General features: G+C 34.2%; 1 protein-coding gene across 3 annotated transcripts in view; it reads right to left on the reverse strand.

The window, feature by feature from the left end:
- The window catches only part of LOC125074987 (P protein-like), a 64,881-nt gene that overhangs the window by 38,384 nt on the left and 2,982 nt on the right, over positions 1-23,515 (reverse strand). Inside the window, exon 1 of one of the 3 annotated variants that reach the window (XM_047686501.1) lies at positions 14,285-14,398. The exons of 1 other annotated variant lie outside the window; for it this stretch is intronic. The gene's annotated coding sequence lies outside the window, so the exon portion shown is untranslated. Of the gene's footprint in view, positions 1-14,284; positions 14,399-23,515 lie in introns of those variants that run through there. One more of the 3 variants, XM_047686500.1, reaches the window with a different exon arrangement.

Here is a 23,515-nt window from a genome sequence, read left to right on the forward strand (position 1 = left end):
ATAATGTACATGTTTGGAATACTGATACGAATGAAAGTTATATGACCCAAATTTACACTATTGACCATATTTGACATAAAGATTATTATAACGGAAATTGACAACTCAGTGTGTCATTTTTTTTAGGGGGGGGGGGGTTTCAACGTTTTTTAAAGCTTTAGGTTGGTCCTAGTCTCATTGGTTAGAAAAAAGGCAATAGGTTAGAAGTTATTGGGTTCTACTGCCGAAAATTTCTCAGTAACAAGACGTCTGGAATTTGGAAGTGTACACTATCGTGCTTCGGAAATCACATAGATCCGTTAGTACTGCGCCTGAACTCTTTCTGGTCGTGATTTGCCATCACCATGGGATTATGTTAGTGAAGAATTAGAGAATCCACTTGTATTTGCGCGCACACTTATGCAATATTATATATCCTGAATAGTTGGTTAGTCTCCCTTGAGGATGGCCGCTGTGTCCTAAATCGGTCAGACATCGACATCAGGACCTAAGTATGCTTTGCCATAAAAGCAACTAGACCATACTAATCAAAGCAATTAATAAGAATAACAGAAACAAAACGTTATCAATCTAAATAAAATTATCAAGTCTTAGATCTGAAGAACCTTCACCCTTTCTTTGAATGTCGTCGTAAGTATAAATTATATTAAAAATTGAAGGAAAAGTTATATTTGAAGAAGCTAGAAAAGACCAAAACAGCTCCGAGAAGTGCATTGCTCAGGATACCCGACTGTGGAATACACATGTGGCAGAATTTCCTTGAAATCAGATACATGCAGGTTTTGCAAGATGTTTTGATGTTTTTCTTTACCGCCGAGCACGAGATGAATTATAAACACAAATTAAGCACATGAAAATTCAGTGGTGCCTGCCTGGGTTTGATCCGAAATCATCGGTTAAGATGCACGCGTTCTAACCACTGAGCCTTCTTGGCTCTCAATTCAATTCGTATCGTAGCGTGATATAACTTATTTCAATAAAATATCCATTTCAAGAATGGATATTCAACGGACTGTTAGTTCCTGAGATCAGCGTAATCAATCGTACATACTCAGCCTCTTATATTATGATGTCGATGAAGTCCTACTGACCGTTTAACAGGACATATAAAACTATGTGTACAAGTTACCCTCACACTTATAATCCGACAGAACTGGAATTCCGATACGATTAAAAGGAGTTCAGTGAGACCAACGACTTTACGTGCACTGACCGAGCTGATACTTTTTTCTCTACACAAAATCTCAATAACTTCGTCAGTGTCCTGAACCAGATAATTGAGGCTGAACTTCCGAAACTAAAACCAACGAGACCCTCAATAATACAGACGGATCATCACAGTCTCAATATGTATCAGATACATTTATAACTAATGTTATCAATACTAGTTAAGTGTAAGATGAGATTGTCAAGCGGAGATAGTTTTGATATTTTAATTTTGCGTCTAAATTCGTTGTCAATAAGGCTCATAATTCTTTACGCGCTCAATTCTCAATAGATCATGTTACTAGCGCCATAGAAAATACGATATGGCATCGTACTTTCCAGCTCATATATTTATGTAAGTCGGAATGTATGCAAGTAGACACGTACGTACAGGGGAAATAGCAAACGCAAATATAGACATACTAATTGTTGCTCGCGGCTTTGTTCGCGTTGCAAAGGTCGTCAGGTGTTATGCTTAGTAAAAGTGAATCAGCCTCTGTCCTAATTTTATTAAATTCGATGTATAAGTTTGGTCGTGAAAGACAGATTTAATTCAGCCATCATAATATTATTATAGATTTTTATTATAGATCTTGCATTTATTTTCTAGGAGAATTATTAGAAGTCGATTTTATTTGTTGATTTTTGAAATAATTTAAAACACAGTTATGGTTATATTATAGCGAAAATATAACAAAACAATTCAACTTTAAAGTTGGGTTCAATGTACTTTCCTAACCAGTTAATACTGGTCAGAACCGGTTACAACTAGTTGCTTCAGTTGTTCGAGTGAAAATAATATCTTTGCCTATAAGAATAAAACACCAATTTCAGTGTGGTGTTTTAAGGATAAATGTGCAGACGAAATAAGTTATTATTGGCAACGATTTAAGGATTAATATCCTGTGAATAGTCATTAATGTATTACGCCTATGTTTAACAGAAACTGTATTTTAGCACGATACGAATGTGAGTTGCAAGTCTGCATAAGATTTTGGATGAATTTTTATTATGCCTTTGATTCTAGTTCAAGTAAAAATGCTCAGTTATTACTCGTTTTGTTAGTTTGTTTGTTGTCACATAAAGCTTAAATATTCTTATAGAGTTTATTATTTATAGTTATTCGAAGCTAAGGTCTAAAATGCATAATCATTAAATCGTTTGACCGTCTAAATACATACAAAGTTACTGAGTCTAGTAAACTAAAATTTAGAACATATATTTAATTTAAAACGTAACCACTAAGAAATATTTTTTAGGAGTGGTTGTAACGTTGTATCTTTATTATTTATTTATTAATTAAAAAAAAATAATTAACCAGGCGTCCTGTCACCAGTGGAAACAATTACGCAAAAAAAATTAATAATTAAATACATGTTTTGAGTTCTGTAAAGTTCTGTGAAATTTACTCGTACGAAATCGACATATACATTGCTTATCAAATAATTCTAAAAATAAAGATTTCCGCTATATTGCTTTGTCTAGTAGTAACAACAAGATTTGTATTCAAGTGGTACATATCTAGATAGACTGTTTTAAATAGCGTTTACGAGGGATGCTCACAAGCACTCAAGCCATGTGATGTATCGATTAAAGATACGTTTCAGATAAGATAAATAAAAACCGGTTTTTTCCAGAAAAAACACGTTCAGCAATCTTTGATATAAGCACTTGAGGTGTCACTGATATAGTTCTAGATATAGTTTTCAAATATAAGTACTAGATCTACATAAGTGGTGTTATTTTATTGTCTTCCGCATTTAACGAAAACGTGAAAAGAAACGTGTAATTTATTGGGTTCCGTATAAATTAAACTTTACGCTTGACAAAATATTTAAACAGTTTCTCTTTAGATAATTTTTCTTTGTACATGGATGTTTCTAAGTTAATAGCTACTTCTTGTTTTTTATGTAATAGATATGCCGGCAAATTATCACCATTCCTACCACAACAGCTGTGGTCACCACCGCCCTAACATTGGTGCTGTCAGAAATATTAAACATACCTTACATCGCTAATACACCGACCTTGGGAACTAAGATGTTATGTCTCTTGTGCCTGTAGTTACACTGGCACACTCACCCTTCAAACTGATACACAATTATACCAAGTACTGCAGTTTGGCGGCAGAATATCTGATGAGTGTATGTTACCTACCCAGACAAAATTGCACAAAGCCTTACCACCTTGTAAACCACTACTTTCGATGTCCACGACCAAAAGTAATATTTTTTTCGGATATTGTTTCGAAATTACATCATTATATTGTTTAAAAAGTCACACATGTTCTATATGGTTACTCAAATTCATTACTTAAATTTACTTAATTAAGTCACAATACAAAAATACATATCTCATATCTTCCCCGACCTGTCTCATAATCGATTCGGTTCGTAAATCAGTATTTTAAATACATAGAAATCTAATCAAACATCGAAATGGGCCAAATTTGTCATTATAAGGACAAATCTATTCCCTATTCCAACCATAACAAGAAAAAAGTCAAATATACAACATTTGACAGCAAATTGATGCGTTATCATTGGTCGAAAGCTTGAATCTATGATATTCACTAAGGACGAAACTGTTATCGGAATTTTGGAAGAGAAATTAAAGTTGATATAAGTAGTTAAGTGTAATAGACTTGTATTCTAAATAAACATATATTAATCATTAACCCTTAGTAGTACACAATATAGCTGAGTTATTAGCAAATCGCATGAAATACGTAAATCTAAGGTTTGTTTATCTTTTTTCCTACTTACATTGGACCGGGCTATACTCAGATTGTTATTTGTGAAATCCCTTTACATTAAAATTCGATTTTTAAAAATAAATTAGTTCTTATTTTAAATACTTAAAATTATTTCATGCCATTAAAAAAAAACTTTACATCAGTACAATCACGCACATGACGATCGTCCCGACATCGTACAACATAATTACTCTTCCGGTAATAAAAATCGTTATGCTGTTGTTTTTAACCGACTTTACAGAGTGTAATGTATTCTCGGGTAACAGTTTAATAATGTCATTGTTAGAAGTGTATTCGAATTGTAAACAAACCGTTCTTGACGTGAGAGATTTTTGACCAGTGGCTCTTCAACGGTAAACAGGATCAGGTATCCGTTTCTATGATAAAATGTCACAGATATATTTAATTGTTTACTTTATAATGTTTTTATTTTTTTTTTTTGTGTTTGTAATTTATTTGTTCTTTAATAAGCACAGTAGTGTTTTTTGTGTTTCTTTACTTTTTTTTGTTTTTTGTCTTACTCATCATGAGTTAGCCTGTAAGAGTAATTTACATGGTAATATTTTTTAAGACTGGATGTATATGTAGAATTAGACACTTTGTTTATCACGTTGGCTTCCCAAATAAATAAATAAATAAAAACTTTGCCAATTTAAATAATTTGCAAAAAATACATTAATAAAGGAGGAGATCCTTTTATACGCCTTTCAGAACAGGTTACTTAGAGGGAAGACCGTATGATCAGAAACTTGATATTCAAATTTTATCTCTACTTCCTATCCGATCCTAGAGTCCTTGGTCCATATATTAGCAAGTGAACGTTTTTGGATTCAATCAAATATATCTCAGCAGCAGTTTAGAAATTGGCAGTTCACACTCTCGGGCGCTGGAGAGCAGTATAGCAGTTGTACTCGTATGTTCAGAAATAGAGATTGCAATTGTTTTGCACACCTGACGCAACCGACTGTCCTTAAGATTTACTACCATGGAAGAAATTCAGACAGGATCTCACAAAATCTATTATGCATTTACGTAACCAGCGTGGCCTGTTTTTATGAACAATTAACGACTTTAAAATGTTTATTTGGATAATTGGTGTTAATTGTTAACCTCACATACATTCAACGCCATTTTTATTTCAATTGCAAAGGTGTTAAGGTTTAAGAGCCGAGATGGCCCAGTGGTTAGAACGCGTACATCTTAACCAATAATTTCAGGTTCAAACCCAGGCAGGCACCACTGAATTTTCATGTGCTTAATTTGTGTTTATAATTCATCTCGTGCTCGGCGGTGAAGTAAAACATCGTCAGGAAACCTGCATGTGTCTAATTTCAACGAAATTCTGCCACATGAGTATTCCACCAACTCGCATTGGAGAACCATGGTGGAATATGCTCCAAACCTTCTCCTCAAAGGGAGGGGAGGCCTTAGCCCAGCAGCGGGAAATTTACAGGCTGCTAATGTATGTTAATGCATATAAAGGTATTAAACAAAGAGTTTACTTTAATGAGGGAACAGAGTCAATTTTGAAGGAATCTTATATTTGTATTATTGATGAGAAACACCTATTTGCGCATCCTGAGGAGCTTCCAAGAGTACCACATAGTCTATTCCAATTGAAGAAGGAATAAAGATAAGCAAACCTTTGATTTATGTACGGCACACGATTTTCTAATGGCTCAGAGTTATTGTGCTATACTAACAGTTCTCGACAAATATATCTTTATTTATAATACAACACCATTCCACTAAACTACTCAGATACACTTTAATTTTACTTCCAAAGTTCGTGTAACAGTTTCATCGACGTTCAAAATGCCATTACTTCGCGAATCCATTTGGGTTTTGTTCTGTTGTGGTTGGGATAGACTTGTTTGCCGTGGCGGAAAGCAGCGTGACAATCTCCTCCACCAATCAGAGCCGTCTCAAGCTATACTGGGGCCCTTGGGCGCCCATGAATTTTAGCCCTTTTAGCTAGATATTATTTGGTTTAATTTGGTAAATTGTTGGTTCTTCGGGGCCCTCTCAGGATGGGGCACATGCCCCACGTGCTCTATGGTAAAGACGATAAGATATTTATTTTACATTGGTTTTCTTCATAACACAGTGTAATACAAAGTCGCTTACCGCTGTCTGTCTGTTCCTGTGTATGCTTAGATCTTTAAAATAACGCATTTCAATTCGAGGAAGGTTTTTTTATGTATAATACATGCATAATGTAGTAGAGAAACACTGATAATTTAAGTGTTTTTAATCTGATATCGTAAATAACACATTTTTTGAGCTTACATTGCAAACGCTGGCTAAAACCAACGAGATAGGTCAAATCAATGTAGTCCAGTATTGTACATCTTAAAAAGGTCTTACAAAAAGTCCGTGATGTTATATATGTCTGTCTCTTAGGGAGAGCTTAGCCATTTTTTATCCTTTACTTTTTACGAGAAATGGTGGCTTATTTACGAAGCAATTTAAAACAATACAACATTAATCCTTATCTAATAAAGTACTTTAAATTCATTGTGCATTTCATAGAGATCAATATGGCCTTTTACAGCATGTAGTTTAAATGACTATTTTTGGAGATATTACAGATTTAAAACGCAGAGACATAGCGGTTTGTATTGTCCAATGACAATAAAGCTATGTACTTATTTTGTATATAAACTAATCATGTAGTATATTTAGTATCGGTATTGCACCCGTGCGAAGCCGGGGCGAGTCGCTAGTTAAGAAATCCATCCAAAAATCATCAATTGTGATGTATTCGCCGGTTTACAGAAACGTATTTTTATAAATTTTTATTACGTAATTAAGCCCTTGGGTTGTTTCATTTGACCGTAACGCTTGATTTTATAATGAATTGTGCTAAAGTGTGTTTTCCGCTATAAATGTTATTTTTAGATTATTGTAGGGTACGTCGTTTATTACTTGTTAACCTAACCTAACATTGAAGTACCTCAGCGCAAACGTAATGTATGATTTTTACCGTAAATTTTACTTGGTAGATATATTGTGTTTACAAGGGACTGGAGAGGGGGAAATGACGGCATAGGAGAGCATCATCATCCCCAAGACGTGCTACAAGTTGTTTTACAAGAAATATATTCGGACTGACTAGAATCTTGCCGGTACTTTTCAGTAAAACCTACTAATAAACACTCCGCATAATTCGTAGCGTTACTTTCAATCTTAAGTAGTACTATAATGACGGTTTGAACGCGTTTATCCCATTAATTATTAGTTTGGGAACTACCAATTTGGAAATTTATTTTGGAATTCAAAACTCGTATTTTTTTTATTTAATTCGGGCTATGGTCAATTACCATAGACGACATTAAATCTAACAAATGTAAAGTGAGAGGGAGAGGGTTCTGCTTGGCCTGGGGCAAGCATGGTACGGGCCTCGAGGCATGCCTCCTTAACCGGGCATGTCCTCAACGGCATCGCGCAGCAACCGTGTCATAGTGAGTGTTGTAGGGTAGGTTTGATTTATTCTATCGACATTTATTTTGCTGTGCAACCGAAATTCGAATTGTATATATTTATATTTAAATAAAAAAGACTAAATAATTTTTGAATCGTCAATATTTAAACAATACCGCCGTCCACCGTAGCAAGCAGAAACAGAAGAAACGGCAATAAACTCGGTTAGTTCAAGCTAGCTAAGCTTTTCAAATAAATATATTTACAATACTGTTATTTCATCCAAAAAATATTTTCTGTATATCCTATTTTCCTAATAGTATAATATATAAAAAGATCTACTAATATATAGAGGAGCAAACATATCGGTGAGTTATACCTCCGACCATTAAAGTACCTCATAGAACGTAAGTTTATGGCAATATTGACTACTGATGTTAAGTTACACGGTTGATGAATATAACATTAATTAATATCAAAAAATTAAATAACGACTACGTTGAATGAATGAACGTATGAATGAATACAAAGTGTCATTCGGTATGATGTTAAGGTTATAACAATCCCCCACATATACAAATCTCTAGAGATATTTAAAAGATTCTAGAGAGTCGTAAAATTAGTAGTACTAGTAAAATTTGTAGATTTACTTGGTGGTAGGGCTTTGTGCAAGCCCGTCTGGGTAGGTAGCACCCACTCATCAGATATTCTGCCGCCAAACAGCAGTATTTAGTATTTTAATTCAGGTTTGAAGGGTGAGTGAGCCAGTGCGACTACAGGCACAAGGGACGTAATATCTTAGTTCCCAAGGTTGGTGGCGCATTGGTGAATGGTTAACATTTCTTACAACGCCATTGTCTATGTGCGGTGGTGACCACTTACCATCAGGTGACCCACTTGCTCGTCCGCCTACCGATATCATAAAAAAAGAGTCTCCCGCGAAACATCGCGTTTATTCAAGTTTTTTTGATGACAGGTGTTATTGTCATTTCATTTCATTGTAAACTTCAAGTCACTCATCTAAATTTGGCGCCAAAATTATGAAACATTATTTAAAGGAATTTTTTAATGTCAAATAGTATACATTAGCTTATTTAGAATTGGAGTTTGTCGAAAATAATTTACTTTAATTTTTGTGATCCGTAATTCTTTTCCGCTCTCTAAATTTAATTCCTTGTTAAATAAATATAAATAAATAAATAAATATTGGACAACATCACATACATTACTCTGATCCCAATGTAAGTAGCTAAAGCACTTGTGTTATGGAAATCAGAAGTAACGACGGTACCACAGACACCCAGACCCAAGACAACATAGAAAACTAATGAACTTTTTCTACATCGACTCGGCCGGGAATCGAACCCGGGACCTCAGAGTGGCGTACCCATGAAAACCGGTGTATACACTACTCGACCACGGAGGTCGTCGAGGAGGTCGTTGTTAAATCGTAACAATTTAGTAAATTGCAATCCTTTAATTTTTCAAAATGAGACCGTAAACGAATTTTTATGTTCAGCTATCGTCCAATCATTGGGACAAAAATCGGCTTCGCTATTAATATATAAGATAGTAGAATAAGGAAACCCAATACTTTTTCAAATATAGAACTGTTAATCTAACGAACAAAATAACTGCGAATAAACGTTGGCGATGTGAGAAATATTAACCAATCCTTTCATCGCCAATGCGCCACCAACCTTGGCAGCATAGTTGTTATGTCCCCATGGTTACCTTTAAACCGGAACAGAACTAGTGCTGGGAGTGCTGATGGGTGGTATCTATATAAACACGCAAAAATTGCACAAATACCTATCGACAAGTAAATTTATGCGTTTTTATATATTAAATTAGAAAATATGGTTACGTAACTCAGGCAAATTTTGCTCAAGGTCAATCACTAGCAAAATTAGTCTTATCATTGAACGGATGTAAATAGAATTAAAAGTCAAAATTACGCCATTACAATAATGATTATCTAACCAAAAGTATATTAAGAATGCGTTGATGAAATTGACACTAATGACTTTTTAAATGGGTTAATTTATATATAAGCCGTGAGAGATGTTATTATATTTAATTTATTTCCAAACTTTTTATATAGAAAATTATTTATAAATACTAAAAAAAAACTATTACACTGAACCCTGTAATGTATTAAATCTTTTTTTTTAAATCAATAAAAAAAAGTTACAATTTGAAAGACGTTCGTTTTTTTAAATGTATGTATGTATGCTGTGTCTTAGTGTGAGTGTTGTTCTTTTGGTGTGAGTGCGTATCTCTATATGCTATGTTACAGTGTGCGTTCGTGCGTGTGAGGATGCTTTCATGTGCACCTGTTTGCACGTATGAGTACATTTCTCTGTCGTCTGGTATATCTGACAGATAACAATGTAAATACAAGTGACTACATTGAAAAACTGGGGGCAATTCTGGTTATTTACAAAGGTTATGATATTATTTTGATTATATATCGATCAAAGTTTGACCGAACCGTAACTGGAGCGTCGGTTAGTATAATTTAATGGGTGAACGTTATCTATAACGCTTCGATATGATTTCAATAAAGTGATTTCGTTTTTAATTATGGTGAGTTTGGGCAAAAACGTATCGATGGTATTGCCTGCCTATTCGATATATTTTTATGCGAGGATCTCCAGTAAATAGAATTTAAATATTGGACAACATCACACACATTACTCTGATCCCAATGTAAGTAGCTAAAGCACTTGTGTTATGGAAAATCAGAAGTAACGATGGTACCACAAACACCCAGACCCAAGACAACATAGAAAACTATTTAACTTTTTTTACATCGACTCGGCCGGGAATCGAACCCAGACCCATGAAAACCGGTGTACACACTACTCGACCACGGAGGAGAATTCGTTTTATAACTTGTAATACCTGGAAGAACAAAATCAATAAAAAGGTACTCGAATCAGTCGGAAATTCGATCGACACTACTTACCACAACACATCATCTTAAACTTGATATTTTTATCGTTTTATGATAATTAAAATATGCACAAATCAGACAGACGTGGTCGAGTAGTGTTTACACCGGTTTCCATGGGTACGCCTCCGAGGTCCCGGGCACGATTCCCGGCCGAGTCGATGTAACCTATGACCTTCCTTGGGGTTCAAGCTTGCTTCATACAAAATTTCAAAAAAATTCAGTCCGTAGTGTAGCCATACAAGCGTAACAGACACACAGATCGATAGACGGACAGATTTACTTTCGCATTTAGAATATTAGTATAGATTAAAAGTTTGAGAAGAGTTGCTTAAACAGACAGACTGTATCAGTTTAAAATAATGCTAAACAAAAATTTGATGTCCGGTAAGTAAATGAACATAACGTATCATGAAATTAAATTACTCTTTATCGTACACCAATAAACACACCCACACACACAAACACACACGCACAGACATTCAAGAAAGATGCACAAGAAGCGGCCTTGTCGCTAAAACAGCGATCTCTTCCAGACAACCTTGAGAGAAAAGAAACAGAGGTAACAATATATAACAGTGAAACAATAACATATTTAAAATATAATAATGTACAGTATATAGTGATATATAGGTACGAAGGCATACACATATGTATGTATGTAATTGGATATAATTTACACACAAAATTGAATTAAACTCTCGTGAATATACAACATAGTGCAAGGTAGTGTTGTTTTAAGATGGTTTTGAATGAAGCAAGTAATTGTGCACGTCTTACTTTAACAGGAAGAGGATTTACAAACGAACAGCTAGAACGGTGAAGCAGTTCGTATGATATGAAGTCGAATGATATTATACGGTCTATTTCAATGGCAAGTGGAGTAAAGATATAGTTAAACCTTAGATTCAAATATTCCATACTTAATAGCTCCGCTATGTTATGCACTAAAAACTTTATATCATTATTTATAATACAATTTTTCTATCTTACTAATCATATCTTTTACTTTTTCAAAAAGTTCCGATAGCGACTTCGTTGCCCCTCATTTTCCCCCGAATCCGAATTCCTTTTTTTGCATCTCGGCCAATGACGTCATGACAGTTCAAGGTCGAAGTTGTTTATTTATCTATGCTACCACTCGAATATTCTATGTTAATATATACTCTATTCCAACCATAAGAGGAGAATAACCAAACAAACAATATTTGACAGCAAATTGACGTGATATTGGTCGAGAGCTTGATTAGTCTATGATATTCACTATGGATTTGCGAAAAAATGGCGTTTTGAACGTCGACGAAACCGTTATCGGAATTTTGGAAGTGAAATTAAAGTGGATATAAGTAGTTAAGTGTAATAGTGATGTATTATAAATTATGATATATTAATCATAAACTCTTAGTAGCACAATATAGCTGAGTTATTATCAAATCGTATGAGATACGTAAATCTAAGGTTTGTTTATCTTTATTCCTACTTCAACTGGATTTGACTATATATATTGCGGTATTGACATATATGTCTGTGTGGGGGGTTAATGGCAGACTAATGCACATTAAAAAGAATACTGTTGGAAAGCTAAATTATTCCATAGTGCGATATGGTACAAATTTTATTTACATCATAGCAATTTCTTTATTAACAAATTGCCGTTCGAAGCCGGGACGGATCGCTAGTGAGTATACTACTATAGGACATATTATCGTTAGTTTCAACTTGTAATTATTATATATTATATGACAACTTCAAGTATCTCTATATAGGGCTTTACTGGGGCTCTAGCAAAAAAACCATCGTAATGGAATTTTTCCACAGCATGCTGAGTCAGAGCGTCCGTGACATGGTATTGTTTATAGTATGTCTAGCTTTTTAAATATTTCGCATACATGTTTGTGAACAAATGAATTTATTTATCAACAAGTACATTCTATACTGGCACGGAATTTAGATAGTTTTATTGCATATATATTTATTGCTCGATCGCTTTGATACACCGCGCCTACTAATCGTAGCGCGCTGTTTCTTATATTAAACAGTTCCAAACGTAGACGGCTATTAGAGGCAGGAAAAAAAGAAACTGCACCAGTCGCCCCCGCTATGCCAGCCCGCAAAATGCCTCTTCACAGCTCGTTTGAAGGAACCCATGTAATAAGAGGAGTACCACACGTGTGCTGGTAGAGAATTCCCATGTTTGCAGGTGCGACGAAGAAAAAAGGTGCAGAATTTCTAGAAAAGAATGAGGCGGTGACATCGCGAACCAGCACGAATAGACTCGTGAAAGAAAGAAGAAGCAAGAATTAGAGAGAATTAAGATTGAGTATAAGGATGGCCTTGACATAATATGTAGTCTTCCTCGATAAATAGGCAATCTAACACTGAAAGATTTTTTTTAATCTGACCAGTAGTTCCTGAAATTAGCGCGTTCAACCAAACGGACAGATAAATTCTTCAACTTTATAATATTCGTATAGATATGAAGGTTTTAATACAAAAAAAAAACAATGTAGTTATTTTGAGGGTGTCCGCTGTCTGGCCTTTTTACCCAAACGTCCAGCCAAACCGGCTGGTCTGTCCGGCTATTAGGTTTGGCGACCTGGTAACCCTAAGTGAATCGGTTATGTAAAAAAATATTTAAATTACATACGGCGACATATATATACAATATCTTTGGACAGTGGCGCATTGGCCCGTCTGCCTGCCGATGACATAAAAATTATAAATGTGAGTATAGCCTGTTCCAATCGAAGTAGGAATAAAAATAAACAAACCTTAGATTTACGTATCTCATGCGATTTGATAATAACTCAGCTATATTGTGCACTACTAAGAGTTTATGATTAATATTTCATAATTTATAATACAACACTATTACACTTAACTACTTATATCCACTTTAATTTTACTCCCAAAATTCCGATTGGAATTTCGTCGACGTTCAAAACGCTTTTTTTTTTCGCAAAACCATAGTGAATATTAATCAAGCTCTCGACCAATGATATCGCGTTAATTTGCTGTCAAATTTTGTTTATTTTTCTTTCCTCCTCTTATGGTTGGAATGGAGTATAAACGACCTTTAGCTTCTATGTTGAATGGAAAATAAAGTCACATTTGAGATAAAAAGTCGGTCAATTTCAAAGCTTATCCAACTGGACAGGTAAATAACGCACTACGTAAGCGTGTGAGTAAACATACACGCATCTAATTCGACGTGATGGAGATCAGACATGACCGAATATTCAACCGCTTAATAAAAACTTTTACTTGCATTCCGAAGGAAGTGTAACACTGCTAATTTCCTAAATACGAACTGCCAGTAGACCATAAAGACACGAATATTATTAATATAAAAAATTAAACATAAAAACTAATAATTACACAAATATCGACTTTAAAACAACAGTTCACGTTTATATTATTACATTCATTAAAATAAATACAATAAAACTGCTTTTGTAATAATTGGACTGGAATATGTATGGCACAGCAATTAAACTTTTGTTTTAATTTCCCTACACACTTGTAATACTTTGTTGTACTTCCTGTATCGCCATTACCTAATAATAAAATTATTGTGTTTGTTACAATCGAGTATTCGCTACTCGGTAGATGGCGCTAATCGATTTTATTAGCATTTTTGAAATCGTGCACGCCAAATATTTAGTATTCGATGTCTAATAAATTATTTGTTTTAATGTTTGCTTGGAATCTATTTTATAATTATAGTATTTTTTATTATTTTTCCAGTTTCTATATAATTAAATAATGATTTATTGAAATCATTAATTATTTAGATCTGATTTTATTTTTAAAATCCCTTTTAAAAAAAAAAATTTTTACAGATTTTTTTTTATTTCATTTATATAAAATTATTTTATTTTGAATGCATTAATTTACTATTAATTTATTTTATTACTTAAAAAACACACAATAACACTTTTTACCAATAAATAAACACTGATCAACTAGAACAATTACGAATATTTTATCTGTATTTTTATCGAGAACAAATATTGCCGCCAATATGGCGTCTGCGCGTCGGGCATGCGCGGTGAGCACTGAACCGAAATTCGTAAACAATTTGTCTTATCAGTTAACGCTCAGTTAAATTTTGAACTTATCAATATAAAAGCTTATAACAGTGCCCTAGTTATTTTTAATGTTATTATGATTTAAACTTGCGGTTCCACAAAGGTACGAATATTCCAGTATTAAAAAAAAAGTAGATTAAATATTTTTTATCTGTTATTTTGTGAATGGTGCCGGCATTATACTGATCATAACAATAATTCCTTTGAAATCATTAATTATCAAGATTCTAATTTATTATAATAGACAAATACAGTAATAATGATTTAGTTGCTTATAAAGATGCATCGCAATGACAAAACTTTCATCCAAAAAAGTATCTTATAATTATACTAGATCCCCCCCCCCCGCTTCGCACGGGTGCATACTGATACTAAATATACTACAGAATATCTTACAACGTTCACAGTTTTTCAGTCATTAGACAATACAAACCGCTATGTCCTTGCGTTTTAAATCTGTAATATCTTCGAAAATATTCATTTAAATTACATGCGGTAAAGGGCCATATTGTCATATATATTATTTATATGAAATGTATAATATATTTAAGGTACTCAATTGGATAAGAATTAACGCTTTATTACTTAAAATCGCTTCGAAAATAAGCTATTATTTCTCGTAAAAAGTAAAGGATAAAAATGCTTGTTGTGGGCTATCTCTAAGAGATATACTTTTTTGAAGAACTTAAAGGTGTACAATACTGTAGTACATTATTTTGATCCATCTAGTAGGATTCAGCCAGCGTTTGCAATGTAAGCGCAAAAAATGTGTTTATTTACGACACCACTTTGGAAACCTCTAAAATTATCTAGACACGCGGTAGCGTGTCAGCCAAGTTCTAGTAACAGAACTGGCGTGCAGCACCGTGTGTAATATTACACGAACCATTTGGAGCCACTTTTGACCTCCTCATAACTCAAAAACTATTTGACATAAATGTGTCAAATTTGGCTCATATATTGAGACTCGCAAGATACATATGTGTTCCAAATTTCATAGACGCATCTCAAATGGTTATTTAGATATTAACGTCTAAAAATCGTCATTTTTATCACTGACTGACCTATAGATCAAAACTATATCCTACTTCCAGGTGACCTAGAAAGTTGAAATTTGGCATGCAGGTAGATAATTAGGCCAATATAAAGGAAAAAATCTGAAACTGGTAATTTTTTATCATTTTAATATAATTTTTCATTTTATTAGGTCTATTAGGAACACTTATATACTTAGTTCCTGTAATAACTGCAATAAAAAAAAATGATGTAAGAACCAGCAATCAAAACTTATGACAGCCGGTCTTAATGTGGATTTTAAGGTCTTCACGTGAATATATAACAAGTTGAATTTTTTTAAATCCCTTAAGTTTTTTAAATCCAAATATTTCCGTTTTAGTACTTATGAGTATAGCCGACTTTAGTAATTATTACGTTATTAACTAGAATTTAGCGCATATCAATGGTGCAAAATAATTATACTTAAAAAAATAATAATAATAGGCATTTCGGTACACGGCGCACGACGCGACGCCGGAGCAACGGGATAGGAGCGTTGCGATTAAACCTTAACGCGAACATGTCTGAGCGAGTGGCAACCGCGCTCATAAGAATTATTTCAATGCCTTCCGATGGAAGCTGCTTAGTCTATTCGACTGCATATTTTTTGTTTGAGTATACTAGTATACAACAATAAAATAGGTTTCGTGAAACTGTAGTAGAGTATGTATGTCGTAACTGGAATGATTTAAGTTTGTACTCTAGCGCTACAAACGGGGATCCTTATTGCTTGGAAGAACAGTATCGAGCAAGCTTGCTGATGTCAGCAGTCAGCAGGACTGGTGAATGGGTCCAATGGAAAAATAGAGAAGGTACATTGGGGACGTCGACAACAACAATAGCGCATGTAAAATAACAATTCAATTTAAACATAATTTAATTTGCGAACTAGAAGTCAAAACCAAGCTACAGATATTAAGTAATGTACTTATATGTTCAAAGGAAACAATTCTCTATTTGCTTAGCATATTCTACTACTATACACAAATCACAAGGCCTTCGCCTTGACGGTGCTCTTTTCGACATAGGCTCCTCTATATTAAGTAAAGAGCAGGCTTACGTTGGCCTCTCCAGAGTTAAAACTTTAGATGGAGTACATCTTATCAATTTAGGTCCAAGTCAAATCAAGACACAAGAGAGCTCTATTGTAGAGTACAACCGTCTGCGCACGTTATACCACCCCTATTTGGCCAAATTAAGTATAAACAGAAAACGCATAAAAAAAATCCGGAAACTGAATGGGCAATTCACTCGAACATTTCAGAGGTACCTACAAGAAAAATAAGAACGTATCAAAAAAAAAACAATTATACCCCGTAAACGTAGGAAATAGGAAAATAGAATAGCTTAACAAAAACCATTTGGTATTAATTTTGTTATTAATAAGTACCTACTAATAATTTATATACAAAAAGTAGTGATATCCCATCAAAAACATAAATGTAAAAATGAGAGCCAAGTTAAATATTATGATATATACCTTGGTTGTTGTCTTCAACGACAAAAGAAGTGAGATCTAAATTTGTGCCAAGTTAATAGTCCTTTCTGAAATTTATTTATAACTACATAAAATATCATTTCTTCTTATAACTTGGGGTAATATATTGTTGCCTAAGGTCTGACTTGGCTAGTTCTTATATGTTTATAAACACAACTTGTAGTTTGTGTTTAGAATAACAAATTATAACTCAGAACATCTAAGAAGAATGGAGGACAGCTCAGTATTGCTTAGTTAGTATTAAGAGCTGCGATTGTCCAGTCACTAGAAAACATGATTCTTAACCAGACACCATTGAATATTTGCGTGCTTAATTTGTGTTTATAATTCATTTGTAAAGGTTTAGAACTTACGAAGGCTATAATATAATTTGTATATGAGAACTAGCCAAGTCAGACCATAGGCAACAATATATTACCCCAAGTTATAAGAAGAAATGATATTTTATGTAGTTATAAATAAATTTTAGAAAGGACTATTAACTTGGCACAAATTTAGATCTCACTTCTTTTGTCGTTGAAGACAACAACCAAGGTATATATCATAATATTTAACTTGGCTCTCATTTTTACATTTATGTTTTTGATGGGATCAGTGTTTCTCTACTATATTGTGCATGTATTATAGATATAAATCCTCCTCTTGAATAAATCTATCTACTAAAAAAACCGCATCAAAATCCGTTGTGTAATTTTAAAGATCTAAGCATACATAGGGACCTATAGCGGTAAGCGTCTTTGTTTTATACTATGTAATGATTTATATGTTATTTGATAGTGGGAATAAGTTCTATTAATAATTGTGATCGTGAAAATTTGCTCGATTTATGACCAATCCACCAATGCACCCAAAAACCACCTAAACGTGTCCTTAGAGCCTTAGACTAATTTATAAGGCTCTATTTTGTTTTGTAAATATCTCTTATAATTCGGACAGCCAGTGTGATGACCATCTGACCGAGGGTATAATATTATAATGCACAAATGTGTGCGTACGCAGGTGCACTCCCCGTTCCACCTTATTTTATTCTACGGGACGTCGAATCCGCGATTGGAAAGAGTTCAGTAGTTAAGTGTTGGTAAATATATTTTCATAATAAGATACTCTATAAAAAATAGTAAACTTAAGTAAGAGCGTGTATGTGTCCCATTGCTGGGCTAAGACCTCCTTGCGAGGAGAAGGTTTGGTGTTTTGGTGTTAAAAGAATCGGGCCCGCACCCCCATCCCCACTTTAACTTATATTGCCCTTCAAAATTATAGATAGGAAAAAATGCTGTGAGCAGGGTCGAGGTTTTCTATTTTCAGGAGCTGGCGAATTGGCTAACCCGCTCTTTTCAAAGCTTAGGTTAGAGGGCCCTGATGTACTGCACCACCTGAGCCTTCGATAGCTACGCCACTCCCATATCAGAGAGAAGGATAGCCCAGCTGTGGGACATATGTCACGGGAAACTTGGTTTAATTATACACGAGTAGTTTTACCAAATGACATAAGTACAAATAATGAACTGAAGGTTCAATTTATAAAAAAAAATATTTAAGTAAATAATTATGTACATAAAAAACTTATCTAAGAAAACTTTAAATTTGTTTTTTTATTTTATTTTTTTCTCTTGCTTGTTATATTTGAGGACTTATCGTTTTTATTCGTACTTATTGTATATATTATATACATATAATTTGATATGTGTTATATTTATAGATTAATGTTATTAAATTTATTATGACGCCACCCAACCCATATTCTATGAGCTATCATCTACATTGTTGGTTGTCTGGAAGAGATCGCTATTTAGAATTAAGGTCGTCAAATTTGTTCTGTTCTTTTAGTTAACCTATATCCATGTTTTATTTATTTTCTGTCTGTGGTGTACAATAAAGTATAAAGTATGTTCTACTCAATATAAATATTTTATGTTTAGGATGCTAAAGCAAATTGTCCTATTCTATGAAAGCAGTATGTTTTGGCTGAATATATGTAATTCAGACCGTTGATTGGACGGCGCAAAAAAGGCTAGGCTATTAATTGAATGGCTTATTAAGCGAGCAAGCGACATATTCATAAAATGAGCTCTTTATGGCTAATGTGATATCAATTTCGCTCTAAAGCGCTAAATAATGATAGGTTTTATGTCTTTGGATTTAATGGTGTAATTTCAAATATGATTGTGCAATAAAATTATATGGCGAAGCGTGAGTCGAAATGGACTTTGGGTTCCGTACAATGACTAGAACAAGAAACTCAAGTGCTTCACTTCAATTGTTTAAATTTAAAATGTTTGAAATAGCGAAACTCAGTATTATAATTATATTTTCTTGATGGGAGCGGCTTGTGCCAGCCCGTTTGGGTACACACTTATCAGATATTTTACGTCCAAACAGCAATACTTAGTATAATGCTGTGTTCCGGTTTGGGTGAGTGAGCCAGTGTAACTACGGGCAAAAGGGACATAACATCTTAGCTACCAAGGTTGATGACGCATTGATTTGATGTAAGGAATGGTAATTATTTCTTAAAGCGCCAATGTATAAAATACGGTGTAACGCGGACTGACAACATACGTAACTCGTTCATCAGAGGTCTCGGTGTTTGTGACGTAGCAGATAAGCTCTAAGAGCGTCTGAGGTAGTACAGCTATATCGCGCGTCGACCTAAGGGCTAAGGAAAGTGCGTTGATATGATTGGTCCTGGAACTAGGCCCTGTGTGACGGCTGGGTATCGTGAAGCAGCACATGAGAACCAATGAACTTACAGAAGGATGGCGCTATAGATCGTGCAAAGTAGAGTAGGCTTAACTGGAAGGCAAACCCTAGCAATAGCCGGGACTAAAAGACCAGACAGAAGAATAATTACTCTAGTCGTAATTTCACAATTGTTTTCAGTGGTGACTTTCGAGTTCGTTTTTACAGAATATCTCAATTAGAATATCTTAATCGTTATTAGTCTTTGTTTTTATTAAAGATGATAAAGTACGTGATAAAAATTTAATCATTTATCATAGGGTCACGAGATAAGGATATCTTAAAATATACACGTGATTGACGTCACATGCAACCATTTTCATAATATTAGGCATATAAAGTTCCGCAACCAATCTGATCCTCTTTTACCTGAGGGAATACCTGTCTGATATAGAGGGGTAGAGGTTGCCTTATGATGCCTGCTCCGCTTGCCCCGAACAGTGGCGAGCGCAAAATTGACCCCCCCCCCCAGAATTCGGAGGGCAGCCTGGGCATCCCTGCTCAGGTTGTGTACGTCCTGAGCATGGATGCCCAGATTCTCCACCGCAGTCGCTGATGTTACCCTCCTGGGGTAATAAAACCAAATTCTGCATAACCATTATGTTTTGGGGGGGAGGGGGATCGGGCCTCCGGGACTCTCACATACCGGACGAAACGCAGTAGCATAGTTACCACTTCACGCCGATTTTAAGTGAGAGAGTGGTACTTCACCGGGCGTGCCGGCCCATTCGGCTGCAACCCGAAAGTATGCAGTGTGGCACTACCACTACTGCAGTTTTATACAATGTATCTGTGATAATTCAAAGTGTAACCTACACGAACATCTTAGGTATTTTTTTTAAATATTACTTGTGGTTTTTTTTATTGAAAATGGGTAGGCTGACTGAACTGGACACCTGATGATCACTGCCACCCATAGACACTGGGTCTTCACTTCAAACCGGAACTCGGCAATATGTATTGTTCGAAGCGGTAGAATATGTGCTGAGAGAACCCAAAGAAGGTTGCACGAAGTAAATTGATTCAGCACAGTTCGTTTTCTTTTCTAAGACGTGAACATATAATTTTATACTTTTTGGGTACGAAACCATGACACAAAGGCGATTAGAGCTGCGAGGCGACTAATAGTAATTGTTTTTTATTACAAATCAGTTATTATTGTGCGAAATCACAGTAAACGAGATGATCAGAACGATCGTACTTCTTTTGTCTTCACGTGTAATGACTATGTTAGTGTTAACTGAGTCATGCAGAGGCAATTTTTCAATGGTTAAGTCCATATATAGTATTGTATAATACCGTTATACATGTACCGAGATACGTTAAAGATTTTCGTAACACGAGGGAACCAGTGTCCTAGTTCTCCTGAATATTTTAATTTTATAGATATTCTACCGCCAAATAGCAGTACTTATACCCTGTTCAAGTCAGCTTGATCTTTTTGACGATGAGAAACAGAAAATATAACACATATAACAGTCAATGGAACGATGGAATGCGTAATTCAAATTAGAATTCAAATTTTTTTTACTTATTTTTCTATAAATAGTTATACCAGCTAAAGATACCCCAACTAAAAGGACCCCCGTTCGTAACAACAACTTAACAATGATCTTTAATAAGGATTTTTATAATCGATATTTGTAGCAGTTACTGCCTGTTATTCGCGTCCCTACCGTCCGACCGACGTAACATTGTACTTTGTACAAACGTCTATTATTTTTAGTGTTTCTATGTAAATTTTACTTAGAAGCAATAATATATAATAGAAAAAGTCTTAAAATTTTCGGATAACGCTTGAAACTTTAGGAACTTTTGTATTATATGTATTTTTTTAAATATTTTCACAATTTTTAAAATCATTAAATTAAGAAAATAATATTTTCGTCCTTGCAAAGTTCTGTCGATCAGCAAAAATTTACATCTGTCAAAGATATCAAGCTATCTTGTGCATTGTTCTGTTCCGGTTTGAAGGGTGAGTCAGTATAACTACAGGCACAAGGGACATGTTATCAAAGTATCCAAGTTTGGTTACGCATTGGCGATGTAAGGAATGTTTATTATGTGCGTTAATACTTATGGGCTTATCACTTAACATCAGCTGATCCATTTACGATCAGTAACGAATCAATTCCAATGGAAAGACGAGTAAAAATCAACAAACATACCATGCGCTTTACTCATAATTCAGCTATATCTATACATATAATAAAATTGGAGTGTCTGTTTGTAATATTAAAATAACCCATTTTTACTAAATGCATATGTATGTAATACACGGTACATATACCAAAATAACATTTTTTACAATTTTTGTCTGTCCGTCTGTCTGTTTGTTCCGGCTAATCTCTGGAACGGCTGAACCGATTTCGACGGTACTTTCACTGGAAGATAGCAGATGTAATAAGGAGTAACTTAGGCTACTTTTATTTTAGAATTATATATAAAATAAAAACAAAATCACGCTACAATATCCAAATAACTAAAATTCAAACAACGCACACGAAGTAGCGGGCACAGCTAGTTATACCATAAAAACAGTTCTTGAATAATATATCTTTATCTCAACATTATTCCAATTTAATTTTAATACTTTACTATATACGAATGACATTTCTTACGAATCTATAATGTATTTCATTGATTATTTAGAGCTCAAACAATGTTGTCATGTTACTTCAAGGTCAAAGTTGTTTATGTCCTCCTGCCATTGAAATCGACTATTCGTCCTCGGAGCGCCGCGGCGGCCCCGACTGCGAAACGGCATTAATTTTTTATGTAAGCTGTCTAGTTTATATCTGAAAACCCGGTAAAATAAATAAAACTAAACAAATACGGTTACGTATACTAACTTTTTATAAACGTTGATCTATAATTTAATGTGGATAAGTTTTGAGTGCAGGAACAATAAATTATTATTTTGAACACACTTTCTGAACGTACCCGTTAACGTCAAACATGGCCGCCCGTTGAACTGCCACGTCGTTGAATTTTATGGATTTAATATTAAAATGTCTCGATTGTAGGAATATGTTGCCGACTAAAAAACATTATTTTTAAACGATCTATAATTGTGGATAGGTTTTGATATGCACGAAATGAATAATTTAGATAAATAGTGCCTACTAACAGTGCATCTTAATGCTATTTTTGTCATTTTTAGGATTCCGTACCTTTAAACAAAAAAGGAATCGTATAAGAATACTTAGTTTATTTGTTTTTTAGTTATGTTTATATAAGCTGTTAAAATTTAAATTAAGTCGTATTGACCGAAAAGACAGACGAAGCGGAAGGGGTTTCAGTGAAGCCGAGACGAACGCACAGATGTGTCACAATAATTTTATCCTTTTCTGTATGTCTCTGAGAGTCTTGTATAGAAATTATTTCATCCGATAACAGTCATAATTGTTGTTAAGTGGATTAAACAATTATTATAAAAACAGCAGATTATACAATACAAGTAATTATAGTACTAATTATATCGATTTGAAAAAACTAAAACAAAAAAATGCATTTTATTTTTCATAATACAAAAATTTGCACATCACACAATATTCAAATTATTAAAATTTTAGATGTTCTTAAAACGTAAACCAGTTTGAACCGGTTACCGGTTAAATAACCTTGACGGTTTGACCTTTAAAAGTAACTTTTCCTTACGGTTTAGTGGTGCGAATTTGTCAGAATATTATTTATATAAATCTAATTGTGATACGGTGTACGAAACGGTAAATTTTATGGTAATTGAAAATTAATTGTTTTATTTTGAACTTATTTTGTTTTGGTTAGAA

The sequence above is a fragment of the Vanessa atalanta genome, chromosome 29 (assembly GCF_905147765.1).
Source record: "Vanessa atalanta chromosome 29, ilVanAtal1.2, whole genome shotgun sequence".
Classification (NCBI taxonomy): domain Eukaryota; kingdom Metazoa; phylum Arthropoda; class Insecta; order Lepidoptera; family Nymphalidae; genus Vanessa; species Vanessa atalanta.